The sequence below is a fragment of the Ambystoma mexicanum genome, chromosome 5q (assembly GCF_040938575.1).
Source record: "Ambystoma mexicanum isolate Mex_15411 chromosome 5q, UKY_AmexF1_1, whole genome shotgun sequence".
Lineage (NCBI taxonomy): Eukaryota > Metazoa > Chordata > Amphibia > Caudata > Ambystomatidae > Ambystoma > Ambystoma mexicanum.
Genome location: NC_090933.1, coordinates 153080196 through 153106254, shown reverse-complemented (window position 1 = coordinate 153106254; position 26059 = coordinate 153080196).

The following is a 26059-nucleotide window of genomic DNA, read 5'->3' as shown; positions in this document are numbered from 1 at the left end:
AGGCGAGTCATCCATGAGAGGCCGGATTTCGACCAACGTCCCAGGTCGTGTTTGATCGACCCCCATAGGGGCGGGTAGTTTACTTTGAAGAGATCCCCTTAGTCTGATGGAATTTGGATCCCCAGGTGGGAGAATCCCTCTGTACATTTACAAAACAGAAGGTTGTCGATATATTGTCTCTCGGTCTCGTTGAGCTGGCCTGCCGGGAATGCCACTGATTTATCTATGTTGACCCTGTAGCCTGCCAGGGAACAGGCGATTCTATGGGATTTACCGGCCCACAGATAACTGTGAAGGGCCCGTTTGATCTCCAGGAGGAATGGGTTTGGTATCTGGGTTGGCAGCATTTGGAACAGGTACAAGAATTTAGGGAGGATTACCATTTTGATGGAGTTGAGGCGAGTCATCCATGAGAGGCCGGATTTCGACCAACGTCCCAGGTCGTGTTTGATCGACCCCCATAGGGGCGGGTAGTTTACTTTGAAGAGATCCCCTAAGTCTGATGGAATTTGGATCCCCAGGTGGGAGAATCCCTCTGTACATTTACAAAACAGAAGGTTGTCAATATTGTCTCTCGGTCTCGTTGAGCTGGCCTGCCGGGAATGCCACTGATTTATCTATGTTGACCCTGTAGCCTGCCAGGGAACCATATCGCTCCAGACTATTCAACACCTCTGGGATAAATTGGGATGGTTTAGAGAGGTACAGGAGGACATCGTCGGCAAACAGGGTTATTTTGTAATCACTTCCCCCCATCTTAACACCCTCGATCTGATTGTTGGTCCTGATTGCTATAGCCCACGGTTCCATCACCAGGGCGTATATGAGGGGGGACAATGGGCATCCTTGTCTTGTGCCTCTCTCTAAAGGAAAGGACTCTGACTCTCTTCCGTTGACACCACTTTAGCGGAAGGGCGGGAGTAGAGGGCCGTCATCCATCCCCGCCACCTGGGTCCCATCCCCAGGGATGATAGAACCCCCTCCATGAAGGCCCAGCTCACCCTGTCAAACGCCTTCTCCGCGTCTAGATATAGGAGAAGGGCACCATCGGATTTCACTCCATTTGAGCTCAATATGTGCAGGGTTTTGCGCATACTATCCGCTCCTTGTCTATTTACTACGAAGCCTACCTGATCGGGGTGAATCAGCCGGTGGAGACGCCGTTCTAGGCGTGTCGCCAGGATCCCGGTGTAGATCTTGGCGTCTGTGTTCAGGAGTGAGATGGGCCTATATGAGCTACACACCGCTGGGTCTCTGCCCGGTTTAGGGATAACTGTGATTATAGCCTGCAGGAATGTCGGTGGAATGGTTTCTAAGGGCTCGATGTGGTTAAATAATTTGGTCAGCGGTTGGGTTAGTTCGGACTGGAATTGTTTATAGAAATCCGCTGTGTACCCGTCTTCCCCCAGGGTCTTGCCTATTTTAAGCTTTTTGATGGCCTCCTCCACCTCCTCCTCTGTTATCTCCTTGTCCAGTGTCTCTCTCTCTAGGTCTGTGAGCTTGGGTAGGGGGTGGTCATCAAGATATTTTCGAAATGTTATCCAATGATTCACCCTCTTGTTTGGTATAAAAGTCCCTATAAAAGGGCGCAAATGATTTCGCTATATGTTCTGTTTTTATCTGGGTGTTACCCGCCCCGTCCCTGACCTTTTCTATGTGTCTTTCTACCCTATTTCCCCTCAGCCTGTGTGCCAGAAGAGTCCCAACCCTGTCGCCCCTCTCATAGTATCTCTGCTTCGTGTATCTCATTTTGTTAACTACCTCTCCAATCAGGATTGTATGCAGAGCCTGTCTCTTCTCTCTCATTTCACTCAGGAGGTTTTCGCGGTCTATGTTTCCCTTGGTGAGCTGTGCCCTCATGGCCCGCAGGTCTTCCCGGAGTCTGGATTCTATCAGGGCCCTCTCTCGCTTCTTGCTTGCACCCTCTGCAATGAGAAGACCCCTGAAGGTGGCCTTCGCTGCCTCCCAGTCTGAGACCATTGGGACCTCCCCTGTGTCGTTTGGTAGGAAGAAAGCCTTCATTTTGTTCCTAAGGAATTCCCTAAACACCTGATCCCTCACAAGGTTTCGTTTCAGTGCCACCTACGTGATTTCACTGTGGCTTGCAACCGCCATTCCATAACGAGGAGCTGATGATCTGACCAGGTCACAGACTCAACCGTAGGGTCCCCAACCTCTCCCCCTCCCTCCTCCGAGACCAGCAGTAAGTCAATTCTAGTGTAAGTTTGGTGGGGAGGGGAGAAGAACGTGCAACCCCCAGGGGTCTGCCAGCATTTGCACCATACATCAACCCAGTAGTATTCTTGTAGGAGGTCCCTCAAGGCGAGATTGTCTTTTGTGGGGGCTCTTGGTCCCATCCCTTTGGCTGACCACCAGTCCAGATGGGAGTCTGTAATGAGATTGAAGTCTCCGGCCAGAATTGTGGCTCCCTTGGCCACCTGTCCATGACCCCAAAGACCCTGTGAATAAACTTGCCTTAGCCAGAATTGGGTGCGTATATTGTGGCTAGTGTGACTCGTGTACCCTGGGCTAACACCTTGATCGCCAGAAATCTGCCTCCAAAGCCCCTCTTCGTCTCCACATCGGTGAGGTGCAGTGATTTACCCAAGAGGATACCCACTCCCTCCTTCTTAGAGGATTTGTACGAGGCCCAGAAGTTTCTGCTTATCTCCTTTTCCTTAATCGTTGATTCGGCCCCCCTTCTATAGTGGGTTTCTTGTAGAAAGAGGGCCAGTAATTTCTGTTTGCGGAATAAGTTACTCGTGAGAGACCGCTTGTTCTGTGAGTTTAGACCCTTAACGTTGAGCGTACCGATCCGACCTTCAACCATGGTCGTCGCTATCCTTGCCCTGTGAAACACCAGTGAGTGCCCCCGTTATCATCTGTTGACTTGGACCCCAGAACCATGGCGTGGCGTTCCCTATTTCTTTCTCCTCCCTCCCCGGTTCCCCATTTCCCTTACCCATTTTGGTAGGCGTCCGTCTCCATCGCCCGACGAACATCGGGTTTAGTCAACGAACCACCAGGGCTGTTGCCTGGGCCCCGAGAGATAAATAGTGCGGAGCGTACCCTCCAATTTTTACCCTTAGGAACATTCAGCAGCTTTAGTCGGGGTCCAGTCCCTCCACAAGACCTCCCCTACCCCAGTCCCCTCTACTCCCGCCACGTGTCTCACCGGAGCTGGGTTCAACCGTGAACTAGCTTCCAATATGAGTTGGAGGGATCTTTGAAGGCTTCGGGGGATGCAGCTGGCCACCCTCTGACAACCGAGAGAAACCCCCCTCCGTGTGTGAAGCAGGTGGGACTCGAAACCTTCAGCCCTCAATTTCGGCCTAAGCCTTGCCAACCGTGGCAACATCACAACGTAACATAAATCGCCCCCAAACATGAGGCGGCCAGTGAGGACCCTGTGGTCAGATGCAATACCACACAACAACATAACAACATCACATTTCTTAACTTTCTCCCCTTCCCTATCAGTCACTCGGATCCACCGCGAACGCTTTGGCATCCGCAGAAGTGGAACAAAGGCTTCTCCTCAATTTGCCGGGGCGAGCGAGTGAGTGAGCCACAACCAATCAGCACTGCGTTCCGTTTCTTCTCCCCTCTATCTCATAATCATGCGGGTCCTCCGCGTCCCTCCAAGGGGTGTCTGGTTTTCCTGAATTTCTGGGTGCCCTTCACTTTGTGTTTCCCCTGGCTGTGGTCAGGGCCCTGTGGGGCCCGACTCGGGTCTCTGTCGGGTCCACCGCTCTCCCCGGGGGCCCCGGAGGGACCCCGATCAGTTTGTCGATGCCTCTTTGGATGTCTTCTTCTGTAACGAGCTGAAAGTTTTCCCCTTGCCACTCAAAGGATAAGTAGAATGGGTGTCCCCAGCGGTACTGGACCCCCTTCTCCTGGAGCCACCTGGTGATCGGGGCACATTTTTTCCTCATTTGTAGCGTGAAGGCGGACAGGTCCTGGTATATTGCCACCCTGGAGTTGTCGATTTGTATCTCTCTTAGGGTTCTAGCTCTTTCAAGTATTTTTGCTTTGTCCCTGTAATAGTGGAACTTCGCAAGCACGGAGCGTGGGCCCCTACCACCTCCGCCAGCTCGATGAACTCTGTCGATCAGGATGGTTTCTCCGGAGTCGGTTCCCAGGACAATCCTAATGATCTCCTGCACTTTGCCCTCCAGGCCGGTCTGGGTCTCCCCCTCCACCTCCGACAGGCCGAAGAATCGCAGGTTGCATCTCCGTTCACGATTTTCCATATCATCCACTTTGAAGCGGAGCTCTCCCTCACACCGCTGCATCTCCTTGAACCTCGCCTCCATCTGAGCCTCCAGGAAGACGGTGGAAGCCTGGTTGTTCTCCACCCCCTCCATTCTATCCTCCAACGTGGAGACCTTGGTGGTGAGGTCGGCCAGCTTGGCACCCATGTCCGTTCTCATCCCCCTGATTTCTTCTAGGATTGTCTGGATATTGCTTTGCATGGTGTTCATGTCGGGGGTCCGCGTGGGTGGCGGGTTGGTCTCCATCTCTTGTTTTCGGGGAATGAATTGGTATCTTGCCAGGGTTCTTTTCCAACTCATGGGGTGTCTCCCCCTCTGGGTCTTCGTAGTTCCCCGCGATCTCCCCCTGGGGCTCGGGGAGATGGTCCCCTCGATCCGCGCTAACTCCGATGAGGTGTGGGGGTTAGGATGAGCGGGTCATGGCCCAACCCCCTGGTGGCCACTACTCACGGTTGCTCCGACGTGGGGCTGGTGGGTGCTTTCAAAGATCGCAGAGGGGCCCAGGCGCGCTCCCGTGTCGGCCCAGGCCTGTTCGGTGTAGGCCTCTAAGAGTTGTGTCGCAGCAGCAGCCGGGGGGAGTCCTTATGGTAATTGTTACGAAGATGTTCCCCAACGCCTGGGGGGGGGTGAGGAGAGGAAGGAGCCCGGGCGCGCTCCAGCGACGGCCTGGGTCAAGATACACAGATGCATGTGCGGCAGGCCGGGGTCCGGCCGTGGAAGCCCAAAGCGTATTAACGTCCAGAGCCGCCGCGGCGGGAGATGAAGGTGGGCTCGTCTGGGGAGGCCCCCACGGGTGAGGGCCCCGGTTTCAGAGGGACTCCTATGGGCTTTCCGTGCTGCCTTCAGAGGTGTAGGGTGTGTTCATCTGCGGAAAGGGGGAGCCCGGCCGCGGAACTTCACTTCGTGCGTGGCACGGGCCCGGAGGGGGGATGGGAAGCGCGGATGCTCCAAGTCAAATATCTCAGGGACCCGGGCACCCCCAAGACTGGGGAAGGTGTCTCCGGAGTCCCCAGGAGTTCCCCCACCTGGATTCAGCCTTTATAGGAGGATAACGTTCCTTTTATTGCAGTTTACTCCACAAATCTCTCGGGGCTTCAGGGGAGCCTAACGATCAGGAGGCCATCACGCCTGCGCCCCCTGGTGGCCTCCATCATGTAACATATTTCAAATGCACAATGCCTTGTCTCAGTTTCACAGTGCTTATGCAGTTGATGAATTGTTTCAAATGCGTGCAATGTGAAGTTAGTATTTGGGTATTTGAGTTTATGCCAAAGGTCACGCATGTCACGCAAACGCTATAGCCAGAGATTTATTTTGTACAAACTGTCAGCATGACAGGTTTTTAACGGTGGCGAGTGTCAGGGTGTTTTATCCTACTTGATATGTTTGTGGACATGCTATGTATTGATCGACTGTGTCAGTGCATGTTTTAGGTTGTGCCAGATTCGTTTCTTACTTCCAAGTAGGCGCAACATTTGATTTTATTCTGCCTGCAGAGTGGCACAAAGTAAAACAAAATGTGTCTTATCTCTGTCTACAAGGCAAGGGTTGCCATGAATCTTTACATGTGAAACTGCAAGGTCTGTTTTAAAACACAATTGTGACGTAGAAGTGTGCCAGGACTTTTAAAATATGGTTCTAAATTTGGTAGTGTTTTATGCAATTGTGACTCACCCCAAGATATAGTGGAGTCCGTTTTTGCCAAAGATCACACCTTTGATGAAGTTGTGTAGCCACAATTATTTTATATAAATGGATTGAAATTTCAATTTCTTAGGGACTTGTAATTGGTTGTTACATTGGATTTAATATGTTTATGCTGACATTGCAACACACTGTGTGTTGCTACAGTTGTAACATGGTTGGTGAATATTGTAACATGCCTATGCTCGCTGTGTAAAAGACAACCTATCCTGATTCTATATTTTTCAGTTTTTCATAGTGATGTTTTCCAACAACTGCACATTACAGCAGGCTGTTCCTTGAAAAAACAGCCGGTGGAGCTCAGCATTCAATGCCTAATGGATGTATGAACATTTCAACACATATTTCAACAGTTTCTGGATGTTATGATGGCCTGAGAATGGTGTTTGGGGGCCCAACAAACCATTATGGTCTCTGTGCTGTTCCCGCACTGTGTGTGGCATGTGGCCTCTCGCAACTGTGAGAAACCAAAGGGTGTATCACATGCTAATCCCCAAGGATCTCTCTATCAGGTGGCCAGGACAAAGCAATCGCCTTTGGATAAAGACCCTGTGGGTGGACCAGTGCAGAAGGATCACCTGGTTGAGGGGTCTTCAGGTTGTGGGGGTGAGGCAACCAATGTTGAGACGCGGTATTCCCTCTTTCCCATACCCATGCCCCATCCTATTTTATAGGATTCTCCAATGTCCCAACCCCCCCTTTCTGCACAAACATTAGGCCGAGGAAGAGGGCGACTGAGAGTAAAGAGGCTAAACCTTACATATCTCATTGGAGATGTCCCGCTAACCAGGTCAGGAAAAGTCAGGCACTTGACTTAAATCACATACTTGTCATACCCATTAGCTCTCCCCACATAGATAAAAGGCGGAACATGGAGACACACTCTGGGCAACGTGAAACGTGAGAAGGAGCAGCTCTTCCAGGGCAAAGGCGAATTCACTGGAGAAGAACGATCAATCAAAGGATGAGAGAAAAGAGTAGGGAAACCCAGGAGATTCCTGCAGGAGGCAGTTGCCTCTGAAGAGCCATGAAAGATTTGTGGATGCCAGCGACCCTCCCAGGTCAACAACAGAGTTGGGGAGGCAAAGCCATGCCTGTGGTATTAACCTTGACTAGTGAATTAAAGCCGCAAAGACAAGAAAGGAATGCACACAGTCGGTGAGTATGCAAACAAAATGAAAGGCCGCTGCGTGGCAAGGAAATATTGAAGTTGCAACAGGATGTCTGGGGAGCATAGCTCAGGGGCAACATGCTCATCCTGGAAACAAGACGACGCTGAGCAACACAGGTTCGATCCCCAAGTCTGTGCTAAGAAACCTCTGAGTAGTAAGTGCATTGTAAATAACCCATTACAATTACAATTTACAATGTATATCTCACGATTGAAGGCTGCGCGTGTGCTGATGAGACACAAAGGAAGGCAGACCTGTGGTAAACTTTAAATTCCAGTAAATGTGAAGCCAGCACTACAGAGTAGTGGAGTGGTCCGGCGCCAGGAACTAGCCCACTCTGAAGTCTCTGTAAAATATGTGATATCTTGCTAGATAGCAGCAAAGTGAACAAAATACTTAAATAGAAAGATTTATATTGTAATTATAATTGTTTATTTGTAAAGCGCTTATACACAGGTGAAGTGCTTCAAACCGCTTCAAGGCGGGAAAAGAAACAAGGGATTACAGTTGTCATTCTTAGGCCTTGAAGATTTGGAATTATCAAACAACAATAACTAGCATATTAGGCCAAAGGCATATCTACCTGTGTAAGTGCATGACTAGGATAGAGGAGCGAAGGGGGGGAGACAGAAAGGAACATACAGTACTATAAACTAAAGTACTAGGCCTGGCTAGGGAGGGAAGAAAGAGAGAAGACAGAAAAGACAGATTTGCTAGGCATATTACATTCAGGGTCATGAAGTGCACAGAGACAGAAAGTGCGAGGCAGGGGGAGAAGCATGCCCAGTCCTGCAGGGGCCAGTGTTAAGTGCAGAGTGGCTGCCCCTCACATTGAGCAAATGCAGTAGTAGCAGCAAAGGTGAAGTGGCCTGGGGGCAAGTGCAGGACTGGAGGGGGAGCATAGGACCTGTATGGCTCTTGAGCTGCACCAGGTGACCAGTTAGCGAGCTGAGTAGGTTGGGGATGAGAAAGAAGGACGGAAGGAAGCAAAGAGAGAGGATCTTAGCAGGGGAGAGGAAGAGAGAAAGAGGAAGAGTAAATGAAGTACCGTAAAACTTGTGCTTATGGTACTGAACTACCAAGACCACGAGACACTGGGCCAAATAACATAAGAGAAAGTAGAAGTGGTCCTGCAGAGGTCTATAGTAAAAGCCTTGCACATTCGAAAGTCTTCAACATCAGTGAAAGGTCCAAACCTGACAGAGGGAGACCGGAAGTGTGATAATTTAATGGAAGGAAACCCCTAACAAATGTGAATAATGCCTGGGGAAGGGAACACTGGCAAGTGCTGTGATTGTGATGGCCAAGCCCGGCTGAGGGAGATCTACGTTAAATCAGGTACTTTTTGTTTGAAAGGTGGTCCTACCCCGGCCGAGGGAGACCTACGTGAACTTTTGGCTTTGAGAGGTCCAAGCCCGACCAAGGGACACCTGTGTGAACATTGTTTAACTGTGAAAGAATTTTTGAAAGCTGGAATAAGTGACTTTAGTGTGGAAGGCCAAGAGGACCTTGATCCATGTTTGAACTGCCTTTTATTTTAGAACCGGAGCCAGAGTGTGACATCCTGTTTACAGGGACTGCATTAATCTGTGCTGCCCAATATGGGAAGGAGCGCTGCCTCAGCCACATTGATTCTTTATGTTATAACACTGACTTTCCTTTGCATACATATTCCCTTTTACACACTTTTTGTATAAGAGATAGGGCAAGCATTGTGTTTTGTTAGTATTGGCCATTTCGATGTGACATAGACTGACTAGGACTGTATTTCCTTTATTATTTGATGGTAGCGACTACTCCCATCTTAGCAATAGGGCAGAGGAAGAGTTTCTCCGAACCCCAAAAAGATAATAAAGGTTTTGAAAACTGTAACTCTTGTGTCAGAGCCATAATTGTGATACCATGCCTCCCTTACACAACCAACCTATGCTGATCCCATGAATCTAGGAATACCCAAGGATGTGTCTGATGGGTTCACACAATTATCGATGCTGTATCTTCGTGGAAAGGATTTGTGGAGTGTGCCATCTGCTGGTTCTCAGGGTGCTTCAAGCCACGAAGGCCTGTGGTTGCAATGGAGAATGGCTGTTGGGCTAGTTAAAGGAGCCCCAATAACAAGGTTTATGGAAATGTCTCAAGAAAAAAAGCAGGGTTTTGGACCCCCGTCGCAATCCGAAAGCACAAGGTATAGAGAGGGTGAGGTTGCCCATTGCTTCTTCATGGTCAGGGGTTATACGCCACAGGAGCTGCTGCTATTAAGAGTTCAATCTTGGGGTGCTACAGATAGTGGTTATGATCTCCAGAACCGGCACTAAAGATTGTGAAGCATTGTTTTCAGGGCTCAAGGGTGGGTCATCTTTGTTGTTCATCATAAGGGACGCTGAATTGTTCTTTTTTGAGGTGGGGTTCATCAAAGGGCCTGAGGAATGCCTGGGGTGGAGAGGCTCGACAAGCGGAGCTGTTCTTTTTTTGTTTGTTTTTGATTCATCAAGGCCATGGAATGTCTGGGGGCCCCAACAAGCAGAGTTGTTCTTTTGATTTATCAACAGGCCTTGAGAACACGTGTTATAGGTTGTCTGACAATCGTAACCCCATTGTTTTCTACAGGGGGTTGTGTCTGGGGCACTATATGTTGGATGATTCATTATAACTTCTAAAAATATGTTGTGTATCAAATACAGCGGGTGTGTGTTTTATATAGTTTTTAATGTCATACTGTAGAAGAAAATATACAAAAACTGTCACATGTTATTATTCGCCGTTTCTAGACATGCTAGAGAAGACCATTCATTTAATTTGTAAGTTTGTAAGCCACGTTTAAGCTCCGTATATTCACGCAAAGGTGTTTGTTTTATCAACTTGTAGAAGTTTGAAAGGCTAACCACCTGCTGTGATTTAACATCACCCGAGAAGCTCACACTAAGATATCTGTACATGATTTGTTAGCAAACTCAAATGTATAGCTGGTGTTAACTTCATGATGTTATTTAGTTATACAACATATAGCATTTATAGTAAATTGACCCGTAAATAGATATACTCCACTTTTGTATATGTTATTTGTATTTTGCTAAACACTTGTCTAATTAAAGCTATAATAAAGTGCACTGCAAATAAGCTTCGAGCACATCCGCATTAGATGCAACAACATCTACTACCTCAAAGATTACTTTTACTTTGAACACTAGTAAGAAAATACGTGGAAGTGACATACTTGATATTGTCTTTGAATATTTAGAGCATCCCTGCCAAAAGTAGCATCATTCAAGTATCATCTTTCAAAGCTTTCTTCTCACAAATCAGTTGTGCCAAACACAAGACCATTGGGTTGGGCCAGGCCCTTGAACCCCTTCTTCAGGCTCCCCACACAGACTACACAATGTAATGTTATATTGAAACAAGGTGATAAGTGAAAATGTACCCATTTAAGCAAAACCATAGAAATAAACAGTGACCTTAACATCAAAGTGTATTTTCTTTTAAGCAAAGTCAAAATGCTAATTGTTTCTGCAAACATCCCATAGCAATTCCTTCAGAGTCCTTTCTGACTGGCGCACTGCGCTGCCGCGCTTTCACTTATTTGCCTTGCTTTCACTTATTTGCATGATAATATTTCTATCCACTGCTTAAGAAGTTTACTGACCAACACATGTATTATTATGCTTTTAATTTTCTTAGATAAGTGTTGTGGCCCACAGGAGGTGGTTGCGAATCCAACCCATTCAACTTTCCAAATGAGTCTGAGTACCCTGACCTGAAAACACTTTTTTTCAGTAAACATGAATTCTAAGCAATCCATACATGCCACACTATGTGACAACAGATCACTTAATTCCCACTGCCCTTTCACAGCCCCTGATTTGTGAAAATAGTCTGATTCAGCCTGGAGCTGCAGGACGAACACTCCAGGTTCAAAATATGGTTCTTCCATAGAGGCAAAACAGATGTTTTCATTGACTGACTAATAGGGGCATCCTTTACACACTAGAATTGCTCATCTGTTGATGAATGGTTAAAGCCACTTAACCCACCTCTCTGGGGCTCATGTGTAAAGATTTGCACTCTCACAGCCTCCGAACAATGGGTCAAGGAGCAGCAAAATGATACTGTATGAAATTGTTTTATTGTAAGGTCACCATGCAAGGTATGCAGGATAAACAATTTGACATGTTCTATGATCACTTCTCATAAGGTATTGTTGAGGTATGTTGTGAACAGTTTGTGTGCTTCAGCATGTGGTAAAGCATGTGGAGCTGTGACATTTTTTAGAACCTGAAAATATAAGTCCTCAGATTTCCTTAGATGGTTATCCTGCAACACATGAAAAGTAAAGAGATCGACCAACAAACACACTTTAGATATGAAATCTGAACATTTTGAAATCTATGGTGAACACTTTGAGATTCCCTATTTTCCACCGATTATCGACTAGTAACTTCATGTGGTAGTGGCTGAGGTAGACACTCAAACTCAGGGGGTAATTCATAGAATTCAGCGCACAAGTGGCGCACGCGGCTGGCGCACAGTGTGCGCGTGCGAATCCCTGCGCCAGCCGCGTGCGCCAAAACCCATTTCCGCGCACAGCGTATTCATGGATTCCAGCTACCAAAACCAGACGTGGCGCACAGTGGCGCAGCGACCCTGCAGCAGCGCCAGTTACGCCCCCAAGAACGCCTCTCGCGCAGGGAAAAGCCATCAAAATCCCCAATCCAGCGCAAAGGGCTGCGCTAACCCTGTACCAGCACGGCAAGTGGGCTATGTGTATCACTGGGGTGCGCGGGAAGTACCTCACGTCATTTCAGCTGGGTACGTGCATTTCAGGGGCGCACAGGAACTTTCACACGCGATTCCATCAGGGTACGTGTATTTCAGGGGTGCGCGGGAAGTTCCACACGCGATTTCAGCAGGGTACGTGTATTTCAGGGGTGCGTGGGAAGTTCCACACGCGATTTCAGCAGGGTACGTGTATTACAGGGGTGCGCTTGAAGTTCCACACGCGATTCCATCAGGGTACGTGTACATCAGGGGTGCGCGGGAATTTTCACACGTGAATTCAGCAGGGTACGTGCATATCAGGGGTGCGCGGAAAGTATCACACGTGATTCCATCAGGGTACGTGTATTACAAGGGTGCGCGGGAAGTTCCACACGCGAATGTCCAGGCTACGTGTATTTCGGGGTGCGCGGGAAGTTTCACACACGATGTCAGCAGGGTACGTGTATCCCAGGGGTGCGCGGGAAGTTCCACACGCGAATGTCCAGGCTACGTGTATTTCGGGGTGCGCGGGAAGTTTCACACGCGATATCAGCAGGGTACGTGTATCCCAGGGGTGCGCGGGAAGTTCCACACGTGAATGTCCAGGCTACGTGCATTTCAGGGGTGCGCGGGAAGTTTCACACGCGATTCCATCAGGGTACGTGTATTTCAGGGGTGCGTGGGAAGTTCCACACGTGATTTCAGCAGGGTACGTGTATTTCAGGGGTGCGCGGGAAGTTCCACACGCGATTTCAGCAGGGTACGTGTATTTCAGGGGTGCGCGGGAAGTTCCACATGCGATTTCAGCAGGGTACGTGTATTACAGGGGTGCGCTTGAAGTTCCACACGCGATTCCATCAGGGTACGTGGTGCGCGGGGAGCACCACATGTGAATTGCACGTGTGGGTCCTCCCAGGTGTTCTCTCTACACCATCCACGGCCCCTGCAGGTGGCTCACACCACAGGGGCCTACCCTGCACATGTCCTGCAGGCACCCTATCCACCATGGCCATGCCCCCCAGCCAACCAACATGTCAACTTGCACTACTGCCCACCAATGCATGTCCCCCTGCACCCCCAGCCACCAGGGGCACCCTCCACCAGGCCCCCACCCATGTCTCCCACCACCCCCACCCCCCAGCAGTGCAGGGGCAGCCTCCACCAGGCCCCCACCCATGTCCAACTCATGTTTCCCACCACCCCCACCCCCCAGCACTGTGGGGCACCTGCCAGCAGGCCCCCACCCATGTCCAACTCATGTCCCCACCACCCCCACCCCCCAGCAGTGCAGGGGCACCCTCCACCAGGCCCCCACCCATGTCTCCCACCACCCCCACCCCCCAGCACTGTGGGGCACCTGCCAGCAGGCCCCCACCCATGTCCAACTCATGTCCCCACCACCCCCACCCCCCAGCAGTGCAGAGGCACCCTTCACCAGGCCCCCACCCATGTCTCCCACCACCCCCACCCCCCAGCACTGTGGGGCACCAGCCAGCAGGCCCCCACCCATGTCCAACTCATGTTCCCCACCACCCCCACCCCCAGCACTGTGGGGCACCTGCCAGCAGGCCCCCACCCATGTCCAACTCATGTTCCCCACCACCCCCACCCCCCAGCACTGTGGGGCACCTGCCAACAGGCCCCCACCCATGTCCAACTCATGTTCCCCACCACCCCCACCCCCCAGCACTGTGGGGCACCTGCCAGCAGGCCCCAACTCATGTTCCCCAGCCAACATGTCATCACAATCTAGATCCCTGGTCCCTATGGTCAGCCTCCAAATGCAAAACACCCACCCGAGTATTGCATCCACCCACTCAGAAATGTCAATTACATGACAGAACACCAATTGCAAGTTTCGAAACAAACACATGTCCCTCACATACACCCAATGGGTGTCAGTGAATCTCAAAACCCATATCATGATATGCATGAAACCAATGAGATGATACTACACATTGAAGTTTGATAAAAAAATATGTATTAAAGGAAACATAAATAGATTCAAAAATAAAGAAACAGAAATGGGAATGTACAAAAATGAAAAGAAGCATGTCCGTGAAAAAAAGCAAAACCAAAAATCATAATCCAAAGTAATGGTGTCCAAAGTCACTGTCCACAAAAGAAAATCCAATGGGAAATAATAATTGAAAGCCATTGCTCCATGGGTAAATTGTGAAAGAAAAATAAAATCCAACAGTGAACTATGTACAGACGAACAAGCCAGGGTCCATTATCCCAACCAAAGAAATGAAACCTATCTAACAACACTAACTAATAAAATAAACTATATACAAAAATGTGGCCAATGTCCAAAAGGTCCAAAAAAAATCAAAAAACAAAGGAAACCTAACACTAACTACATAACTATTTACATGGGCAGCGGGCTAGTCCAACGGCTCACTGGATGTTGTCATGGGCCAGGGCATCATCGAACTCCTGTTCAATGGCTTGGAGGCGGGCATGTTCCCTGGCCCCGAGGTCTTGCAAGGATAAAGCAGTGTCCAGCTCCAACTCCCTGCGAAGACCCTCGAGGCACTCAGCCCGCCTCAGCGCCCTCCGCATGGAGTTCTCCACCCTGACCATTGTGAGCCGTTCCTCCTCTGCCCGCTGCCGCTCCGCACCTATCTGCTGGCCCAACCGCTCCCACACGGAAGCTACTCCCATTCCAGGGTTCTCCTGCCCTCCGGCCGATGTCTGCACCCCTGATGTTGATGGCCCCGAGCCATGATGCCTCCCACGTCGAGCCTGCCGCTGCCTCCGACGCAACTGCCTTTGCCAGCACGACGGCATCCAGGCTGATGGAATCCACCGACGCCGTCGTGCACGTGCCCTGCTCGATGATGCCGTCACATCCTCCATCTGCTGGGGTCCAGTTGCTGGTGTGTCCACCCCTGCTGGACCTCCGACTCCCGACTGTGGCAGGGATGGGATCCCCACCGAGCCGGCTGCATTGGTCGGGGCAGGTCCACAGGGGGCCCTGGTGGCATCTGGGCCGGAAGACGGCATGGAGAACGACTGGTGCATAGTCTCCACAGAGGAGGAGAGGGTTGCCAGATTGGCCGACACATGTAGGAAACCCCCGACCATGGCCGATCCCAACTGGGCCACGTCGGCACGGTGCTCTCCGTGATGACGTGCATGCTCCTCCCGGGAAGCACGCACCTCATCACGAATTGCACCTGTGCGCAACGCGACACCAATCAGGACCTTCTCCATATGGCCAGGGGTCCCCTCGTCTGCAGGTGGAGGGGAGTCAGATGACATGGACATCCCCCCTACCTGCGGACGGGCCTGGGATGGGGCATCCCTGCTGGTGCATGGTGGTGCAGTCACAGTGTCAGGGACAGTGACATGCACAGGCCCCTCCACGGCGACCTGTGCTGCCTCCTGCCCCTGCCCCTGGACTGCAACACTTGCACCAGCAGGGATGCCCCCACCAGGCCCCATGTGCGCCTCAGAAGTGGCCTCCTCCTCCTCTGTGGAAACCACCAACCTGGATGGCTCCACCCCGTCTTCCGCCGTTGCAAGCCCCTGTGGGGGTTCACCCACCCCTTCCGGTGCAGCCGTGGGGGCATCCCCGCCGCTTTGCTCCACAGAGCCGTCTCCGCCCTCTTCTTTAGGTGGCGCTGTGTAGAGGGAGACATAGAACACAAGCATCAGGGTACTGTACAATGGTCCCCTAGACAGGAAGCAATCGCAGATGAGTGGCACTGTCAAAGATCACTTCCATCATGTCCCTCCACAACACATGGCTCAGTGCAGGTAAAACACATGCGGTAACAGGCATGGCGCATGCTATGGACATTAGCATACATGTCCAAGGGATTCTTGCAACATACAATGTTGTTTTGGAACTCACATGCATCATGGGCCATGCCTATCACATGCACACACTTCACCCTAGTTTCATCCATCTGGCCTCGTACACCACAGACACAGTGGATACAAGGATGACTAGGCTGCATCAGTGAACCTGAACATTGCGACAGACATGTGTCATGCATCCCTGGCATTCACAAGTCACAGACACACAGGTCAGACACACAGACATGGACAGCATACATGTACATGGCATCAGCACCCATTCCTCACTCCCACCCATGTCCAGGAACAGAGACTGGCATGCTTTCATGTGGCCATTCCGCATAGGGCAACCCATGTTGCATTTGAACACATGCACCAACCGTGTGGTTCACACATTACTGGTCTCACATGCATGACGTCCCTGCACACACACATGCATACATGGCCTATATCACACATACAGGCAAGTATCAGACAACCAGCACACTGCGACATGCCCTGTCTCACACAGCAATGCTTGGCCACTTACCGCTCAACTCCAGACGGGTCTGCCTCTCAAGGATCTGGGCGTGGAGCGCTGGGCCTACGCATTCCAGGACCCTCATCTGGATGGGACTCATGCGGCCCCGGCCCCCCTCCACGAGGCGCCACACCCCCTCCGCGTTGATGGCAGTCACGATGTCCGTCCAGATCCGAGTCCGTCCTTCCTTGTTGGCGCGCTTACTTCCGAAGAGGGCATCATACTGCCCCAGGACTTGCTCCACCAGGACACCAACTTCGGTGGCAGTGAAGCTGGTGCCCCTCTGCCTCTCTGGCCGAGGGTTGCCAGTGGTGCCAGATGTTTCAGTGCCCGACATGGCAACCCCAGAGGCAGGAGTGGGTGGGCAACTGGGTCCCGGGGCTGGGCTGTGGAGCGATGGTATCCCAGTCGGGAGTCTTCTGTTCCAGCAGGGGTGGACACAGCAAATGGACCCCTGCAGATGGCTGATGTGCAGGCACCAAATGGCAGGGCACAGTGGCAGCAGGCAGGCAGGCAGGCAGCAGCAGTTGGCTCGTGGGAGGCTGCTCGGGGCTCTGGGGGGCAGTAATTCGGCCTTTTGGGCAGGAGCGTGGTCTTCCGTGTGCTTACGCGTGGCCAGCTTGATACGGAGTGATTTGGCACATGAAAATCTTGCACGTCTGCGTGTAAATTGAGGAAAGGCCCTTAGCGCGTAAGCGCGTCAGCACGCATACGCGATTTCATTGGACCAAAGGCCCTTAGTGCGTAAGCGCGTCTGTGACGTTTCGCGCACGGGCGTTTCCCTGGCAGGGCTTGTAGATCCCATGTGCCTTTACATTGCTCTGTACGTGCTTTTCGTGGGGTGCGGTGCGTGTGTTTTCCAGCCGTTGGGGTTCACACGCTATCACTTCACAGCGGGGGTTGGCTAGGCGTTCTTCTACATGCAAGGCAGACGGTGAGTGGTAGCCCGCTCCCCCAGGCCCGATCGCGTAAAAAACTTCACGCGAACCCCCGTGATACACGTAGCCCGCTCCCCCAGGCCCGATCGCGTGACCCCAGGCACAATAGCACTATGGGACATTCACCATTGCTGTATATTGGCGCTTTTGTGATGCACAGGGACGCTATCGCCTGCCTTCGTGTGGCGGACGTGTTTAGGCCTGTGCGTGTATTTGGCCGTGCGCGGCTTTTCCCTATTCGATTCCATGAATACGTGTGGTTCGCGTGCGTGTGGGCGTTCCGTCTGCTTCCCAACAGTACATCCCAGTTACGCCCTTATTTTCGCGCGTTGTTCCCCATTCCGCGCGTTACGCCCCGTGTTCCGCCCCCTTTTTGGTGTGTGCGCCGAGGTTGTACGCTTTCACTGGGCGAATCGCGCACGCCGTTCGGGATGTTTCAGTGACGTGTGCGCCATGCACGGGTTTGGCGCACATCCCGAGGAAAACACGCGCAGGGACTTCCATGAATCGCACGTGTGCGCGTGCGCCTGTTTTTTCGCGCTTGCGCCTGCTTGTGCCTGCTTGCGCATGGATTTTCGGCGCACGTTTGTTCCATGAATCGGCCCCTAAATTTTAACAACACGGCCACAATACATTTTGATAGTTTGAAAAGGCTGGTGCAATCCTTTATACAAAAAGATGCATTTAACACCCCACAGCCTATCATCGGTACACACTCGGGTATAGTGAACAATAAAAAACAATGGGATATTAGCACCATCACTCTACAAAAGATGCTCTGTGTTGTGTTTGATAAAAGAACACTGGCACCAGGTAGATTGACGCACCCCTATGGCTATTAAATATTTGTTAGTGTTAATCTTTACCAGCCCCTTCACTATTGCATAGTGCCCCTGCCATCTTGCTATCTCTAAATCATCTAACATGTCCTTCTAGTTGTTTGTCTGAGCGATGAGTATTTGAATCTGCATGTTCATTTTTTCTTTGGCATTAAATGTTTTTCTTTCTGTATTAAATATGTTGTTTTTTATATAATAAACAAATATTTTTACAATTCATAAAATGGTCTGGCTCTTTATTATGGGGTCCTATTTATTATGTATACTAACAAAGATCATGTGTTCATTTTTAAAGTTTATTTTATTAATTAATATGTATAATGCTAGGTTGTGGTTGAGTGAACAATTTTTAGAGAACCACTGTTTAATCCCAGAGTGTAAGTTAAGACACAAGCTAAAACTTGTGTTTTCAAAACTTTCTTTTTTTTCAAATGTTCACAGGTGATGTTACAAGCTCTCAATACCCATTTGTCATAATATATTTCTAAAATTGCTTTTACACTTATACCATTTTTCCTCTCTGCATTGAACTGTTTGTGCATAACCCTTTTTTGTTTTCCTTTATGTATTAAATTTATCATTTTATAAATAAAATATTTGTTAAAAATCATGAAACGGTCTGGTTCTTTATTACTTGTTCCTTTTTATTATGTATAATAACACCCATCACTCGTTGGTTTTAAATAAAAATGTTTTGTTCAGAAGTGTAACGCCAGGCTGTGATGGGGGCAACCATTTTGTTGTAAGTTAAGACAAAGACTAGAACTCTGTTGCCGTTCCAGATGCTGGATTTTTTATTTTCACAGATGTTGCCACAAGCTCATAATGGCCCTTTGTCTTAGTATATTTTCAACAACTTCATGCTCAGCCCCATAACCATTGAACATAAAGACACGTCTGTGTATTATAAACACCACATTTTTATTAAGATTTAAAACAGTGATTTCTATTCAGATTTTATTCACAATAGTTTGGGTTATCAGATGGTACACGACAATCCTATCGGATATAAATTCCAATGTATCAGTAATTACTTCATAGTCACACTGTCTTTCACTGTGTTGATAAGCAAACATACATAATATGGAAACGGTTTACAAACATGTGCAAGGTGCCCTGTCAAACAGCCAGTGTGCTTCAATGCATCAAAAAAATATGTTGCAGGTTGACCACCTTCAATCGCAATGAGGGGCCCACAGGCGACCTTAAATCACAAAAAACCTTTGTGGAACTTTTGCCAATAGTTGTGCATTAATGGGCGGCTGGTGCTGACGCATATGTTTGCGATACATAGAATATTGTTACATTCCCTTCTGTATATTTCTGTTGGTGCTTCCAGATGACACAGCAACCTTGGACATATAGTACTCAAGTCCACCTCAAGTAAATCCAACAATAATCATTGTACACATCCAATGGTGGGTTTCACATTAAATTGATGGCTTTCCAAGAGGTGATAATTTTTTATTTCTTCAAATAAGCACAAATACATATGAAAACATCTACAGTCTCAATCCTTGGAGGTCAGTTTATGGGGCTCCATGCACATTGCTCTACCATAGTGTCTTTGATATACTTTATCCCCCACTTGCAAATAGTTTTCTTAATGGTGCTTCTAACACACATCGGCACCCCAGCTAAAGTGCTTCATTTTCAAAAAGAGGTTACGTGACGGTTGTATAGCCCATCATTTATTAGATACGCATCATTCGGTCTCTGCGCCAAATCTTAACTGTGTTAATGGCTGTGTCACTCGCATCACTCCTACAAGGTGTTTAGAGCTCAAAATGTGGCATATTTTACATAGTGAATTATCTGTGTAAGATCTTTCCAAACATTCATGAGCATCCTGTCAGGGTTCATCAATTTTACGTCCTGAGCAGCATCTGTGAAAGTGTTGTTTTAAACATGTTTTCACCCCTGTGGTCATAAAACCTGCATGGACAGAATATCAATCCAGGTCACAGCTGATGTGAGTGTGTCATCTTTAACGCTGTCAGTCTCCATTAGCAAAACACAAGCCTTACACAGGTTATTTTCTTGATCCCCATGTTTTCAATTTGGTTTGAGCAGCGAACACAATAAATATTGATTGTTTCTGTTACAGCTTTGCTCACCACAAACGCCATCCACTTTATCAGTTAGAGGCTGTAAACAAAACAGAGATTCACGGTTTTAACTATGTTAGTTCTTAGACCCTACAAAATACAAACGCTCACTTTAAAATATATCCACAGGAAAACAAGCTGTCTGACAGCCAGTGAGCTTGGACACCCGTTTTTTCGGTGCTTCATTAGGGCGAAGTCACTCTCCAGCATCACAGCCACCTTCAGAACTATCGATCCATATCCACTGTCTTCAGAACCCACATAGCCTGTGGATGGTTGGCCCGGTACCACACCCATCGGCTGCTCTAGAACCACGTCATTGCCATTCCAGGTCTCTATTTCCAGATTAGCAACTGTTATGGGCACATGTGCCTTAATCTTTTGAATCTAGTCTCCAACAAAGCACCCCTTAACCTTAACAGTGAACAGCAGCTCGCTGCCGACAGAGTGCAGACATGTTCTCACAGTGCTCACCAGCTTCTCATTCCACCATCAAGTCCTGTGCGTATTCCAGCTCATCACCCCCATTAGACAACAAGGGGTCTAACTATCCTCGGAACCCCCAGGGATTCCAATGTGTGTTTACCCCACATCATAACTGTAGCTGTTCAGAATCGTCGTTTCCTCAATAGCCCCTGGAAAGCTGAAAGAGCGCCTGTGTTTCCCAGGCCTACAACAAAGGATATATATCCAGGTTGTAAGCCACTCCCCCCACACCATCATGGCCTTAGTGCCGTCCCTTTATATCAAAATGTATATAAAACATTCTTGGGTTTCTTAAAATATATAAAATGGATATAGAAATTATTGGGTTCAATGAAATTGCTAAAAAAAACTTTGGGGGACTTATCAATTTGTTATATAAAATGCATATCCATTTCCTATCGCAGCGAGCGGAACCCCTCTATGACATCATCAACAAGGCCCTCTTCGAAACCCTAGATTCAGAGTCCCTGTCTTCAGAGCTCCCTTCGCTATCAGCGCTCGACCAAGCAACATCAGTGAACATTGCTCCCAGCCGTTCCCATCTATATATAGATTTTATTTGAAATGCACATTCGCTTTATGTCAAATCTGATATTAATTAGAAAACACTTTATGTCCAATATATATTGGATATAAAATCAGTATCCAAAAATGTTTATATCCTTTTTATATCCAAGTTGTATTACGTTCATATCAAAGAACATCACAAGCGGGAGGGACTAAGACCAAAAGCAGGGGGTGTGACCACCTGACAAAGTTTAACATGGTGCAAAAAGGGGTCGCTTCTACTACTTGTCTCTTAAATTAGGCTCAATCCCTGGGTAAGAACCAATTTTTAAAAGAAGGACATTGACCGATAAAGCCAATGAAATCATGTTATGTTTTCAGGTCATTTATGTTCTATTACATTGCCAGGTGTGTCCTGTTTTCTGCAACCATATCTTATCTTGCTATAATTGGTGTCAACTGTCAATGTCCTACTTGCGTCTGGATATTATGATAGTTATAATTAATAAAAATGACATTTATTTATGGGAACGCAGTCATTTGTTCACTTTTGCAAACACTTGAAAATGTCTCTGGCATATGTTATTCTAAAATGGGAATTCTAACGTTGTAAATCTAATTTTGTATTCACAGTCTGTGCTGTAAGCCTTAGTTCCTTTCGCACTGAAGCTTTTTTGGCAGCTGAGTTTTCTGAAGTGGAAACAGAGAAACAGGGGTTCAGTGTCATAGTTCAAAGATCTGTTGCGACCTTTTCACACTGACATTTCTTACAGTTGTCTTGTCAAGTGTGACAGTTTCTGAGCAATGCATCTTTTTTGTACATGTTTTAAAAGTGTGAAACGGAAGTTTGTCATTGATTTCAAGTCATGATTAGTGGCGCATTTGAGAGCACTCGTGTTTCATTCTTTTTGTCTTCCTTATTTGAATCATTCCTATCTCACGTTTTCCCACCATCTGATGTATTGTTACTAAATGAGAAAGGATGCCCTGACTGAAGACTTTGTAATTCTCTTGTAATTCTCTCACTAAGCAATAGGATTAGCTATTTTCGGTGGCACACAGCCGGGCTGAACAAAAACCGTGGTCCAAGTAGACATGCTGCTCATTCTGTTGCTGTGTGGTATGCTGTACTGGCTGGCAACTTAATATTGAAATTTGCCATGCTTTTTCCTGAAGGGAGACACCTGTTGTTTTCTATTTAATTAAGCAATGTTCGAACATTCCAAGAACATATATTTTGTCAGAGTGTTTTGTTGTTTTACTTGGCAATGAGTGCAAAAAACAAGCTCATTTTTCTTGAAGGAATGCAGTTCAACCGCTTTCCAACAGATTGGTATTGCTTGACAATGTTATTTTGCATTCTTTAAGCTATAAAACCACAAATGTCCATGCAATCATGTGGCTAGGAACGTTGCCTGAAGCCGGCGATATCAGCGTGCGTTCCATGCCGCCTGACGGCTGGTTCCCCGGCCACCATCTTCCCCCCACACTCCGGCCCTTTTTCCCCCACCTTCCCATCCCCACGTACCTTATTTCTGCGGCGGCGCATACCGGTGCCGCAGCCGCTCCTTCTTCTTGGGTCCCGCAGGCCGCCATAGAAAAGGAAGAGGGGTTACGTAAGGAAACCCTCTTCCTTTTCCATGGTGGCCAGCTTGGAAAAGTATTTTCCTTGGTTCTCAGGGATGCGCACGGCATCCCGTTGAATGAAGGAAAATCCTTTTTTTAGCACCCCAGGTTACTGCTTTGGCAAATCGAGGTGCTAACAGCCCAGTTCCCTCGTTATGCGCCCTCGCTTTCCTCAGGCCGATAACTTGGCCTGCCGGGCTGTTACCCCTGTTCCAGCCCTTTGAACAGGGGATTAACACCATATGAATTTATTTGTTGGTTATTGTATCTATGTATTCATTCGGATGGATTGTCATACTTGCCTTTATTGAAGAGAATGATTTGTTTTCCATCAGCAACATTGTACATAGTCAGGGGTCTGCAAACTGCGGCTCTCCAGTATATTTTGGAATATGATCCCTCACCAATGACTTTGCTGGCTCGGGAGGAAGGGAGTTGTAGTCCAAAACATCTGGCAAGCCAAAGGTTACAGAACCTTGCAATAGATGTTGAGCTATTACTTACCAAGGTGCTGTACATCGGTAGAAAGAGAATGACGAGCAGACTATCATGGCAATGGTGCAGGGGGAAGACATAAGTACAAACATGGGCAGTGACCACATAGACTAACACTATACCATGATTAATATGTATACTTATTTACAATTGGGCATCATGGTAGGGAAAGTTGGGGATTGGAGTTAGGGATAATACCACTGTAGGTCTCAGGAGCACTTTCCCCTGAGCAGAGGTACATTTTGGAAGAATTTTTAAAAGTAGTGAATTCTATGTTCTCATTAGCATGAGTAGACTAGGGCGTTTCAGTGGTATGGAGCACGAATGGAGAAGAGCAAAAGCGGGAGGCAGCACAGAAGGAACAGAGAATATGCTCGAATTTGGGACTGCAAGAAGCGAGGTGCGGTGTAATGGAAGATACAGTTAACCATTTACAGGGTGGGAGGGGCAGTCCTTGCATGGATTGTATACAAAAAGAGGAGGACTCATTTAAAACGGACTTGCATTGTATTGAATACTGTTTCTCTTGAGGGCAGTGGGCAGAGGTAGAGGAACTGGGGCTGGTGTATAGATGCAAGGTGCAACGTTTGTATCTTGATTAGGCACAAAGGAGTAGAGAAGAAATTCTATATGTAGACTAGTTGAGCATTTATTTTTGCTGAGGTCAAGAGTGGCAATTAAGGTTTTAGCTGAGTGGTGGAGGAGGAGGTACATTTTGCATATGTTCATTAAGGTATTCTGACAAAATAGGTAATGAAATGCGTAAGCTTTAGCTGACAATCAAAAAGGGCCCCAAGGTGGTGAGCCCTGGGAGCATTGTTTGGATGCCCTGGAGTGTGGGGGGAGGATATCAGATAGGGGATAAGGGGCTTGGACATTTGGAAGCTGAGAGACAACTTTAGCCATACAAAAGAGAAGCATTATACGCTGAAGTGCCATTCTGTGGCAATAAGAGCATTGCTTATGTGGGAGGATCACTCACAGGTGAACAATGGGATGCAGTGGAAGACGTGGGTGTCATCTATAAATGCATTGTGGGAGATTCCAAGAGAAGAGTTACGTTTGCAGATAGGAGATGTAAAGTGTGCAGAGAAGCAGGCAAAGAATTGAACGCCTCGGACACCCGACTGAGAGAGGGGTGGAAATGGAGGTGCAGGAGTTCCACTCCACAGAGAAGAACCTGTTTGATAGGTTGGATGATTTCCAATCAGTGGAAACATCTGTGAATTCCCATTTTAGATGGGCTACACAATGGGAAGGTGTGATTGACAGTGTCAAAGGCAGGAGAGGGATCAATTCAGATGAGAATCTACAGGGCTTTCAAGTTGTGAGCAGTGGTGATAATGTTAACAGAGTGGGAGCCCTTCCTATCGAGTGTGGGCTGCTGAATCCAGATTGTAGTACGTTGCTTATTTTTTTGCCTCCCAGTAAGTGCTAATGACCTCAAATACAAGACATGCTACAATTGTAGGCTAGTGTGGCGGAATTGGGGCAGGCTAACATTTGCCAGGGTCATTGGGGTCAGCAGAGTGTGCATTACCTATCTATATGGCAGTGTCTATTTGAAAACAGAGAGGGACAATTCCAGGGGCTAGGGAGTTAATAAAGAGAGGCAAGAGGCAGGAACGGGTTAAGGGTGCAATGGCCTTGATTGTCTGAGGGGCAAATCAGGCTACGAGGAAAAAGCATGGGTTGGAAGCAGAGAGGATAAGTACAAATCACAGGTGATTGTAAAGAGGGCAGAGTGGAGTTAAGGGGTGGTGGGGAGAAGGATTGTGTAGAGAGGAATAGGATGGTGGTTAAAGTATCTCTAATCTTCGATATTAGCCAACATAGGTAGCAGAGAGAGAGCGAGAGGGGGAGATGGAAAAACGGAAGGTAAGCATGGTCTAAATTGTAGAGGATAGTTTACAGGGATGCAGGGGCGAGAGGAGATGAGGTTGGTCTAGTAACGGGACTTTTCTGAGTCCACAGTAGCACAGAGTGCAGGAAGGGATACCTTGTAAGAGGCAAGGAGTGCAGAAGTGAAGGGAAGTGGAATGTTCTCCAATGTTGCAGATGGAGTTGCATGGTTATCCTTACTTGGCAGGCTAGACGGGTTATGCCAGGTTGCGTGTTGGAGGAGTGAAAGAGCATGCACAGCGGTGGTGCTGAAAGAGGGAGGTGAGTGCAGAGTTCAAGTCCATGAAGGATTTTGAATAGAGGTGGCATGGGGTGGAGAGAGGGCTTGGCAGGGAGACTTGAGCTCCTTTAGGTAGTGGTCTCTAGAGTCAGGTTTGAATTTACATTTAGTTAACCCATGGGATGTATGGAAACATCATATAATGCATGATATATTACTGCATATTTATGTTTGGGTAGAAATGGGAGATGAAGGATATGTACATATGTATTTTTATTTTATACGGTTTAAGTTAAACCTTTACAAATGTATATACTAAAACATTAAAAAAAGAAAACATAAAAAAACAGTAAAAACAGATAAAGGAAATATAGAATAGCCACTTTACAGTACCAAAACATAATTCTAACAGATTCACAAATGAAGGATGAAGACACCCTAACTTCACGTGGTTACAGAGTACAAAATGAAGTAAGCATTCCATCATTTCATTATTTCCTCAGAATATTTCCCCAGAAATGAGTTAATAAAAGAATCTCTTTAAGACAAGTTAGTGCACATAGCACAGAAATATGGTATCAAATCACAAAGAACCATTCCCCAAACAAAACCCGCTATTAGAGGTTAATTCATGAGTTCATCAGGATATTAAGGTTTTTAATAAAGCCTAACAGTGCCAAACTCTCATGCACATTCTGTATACTGA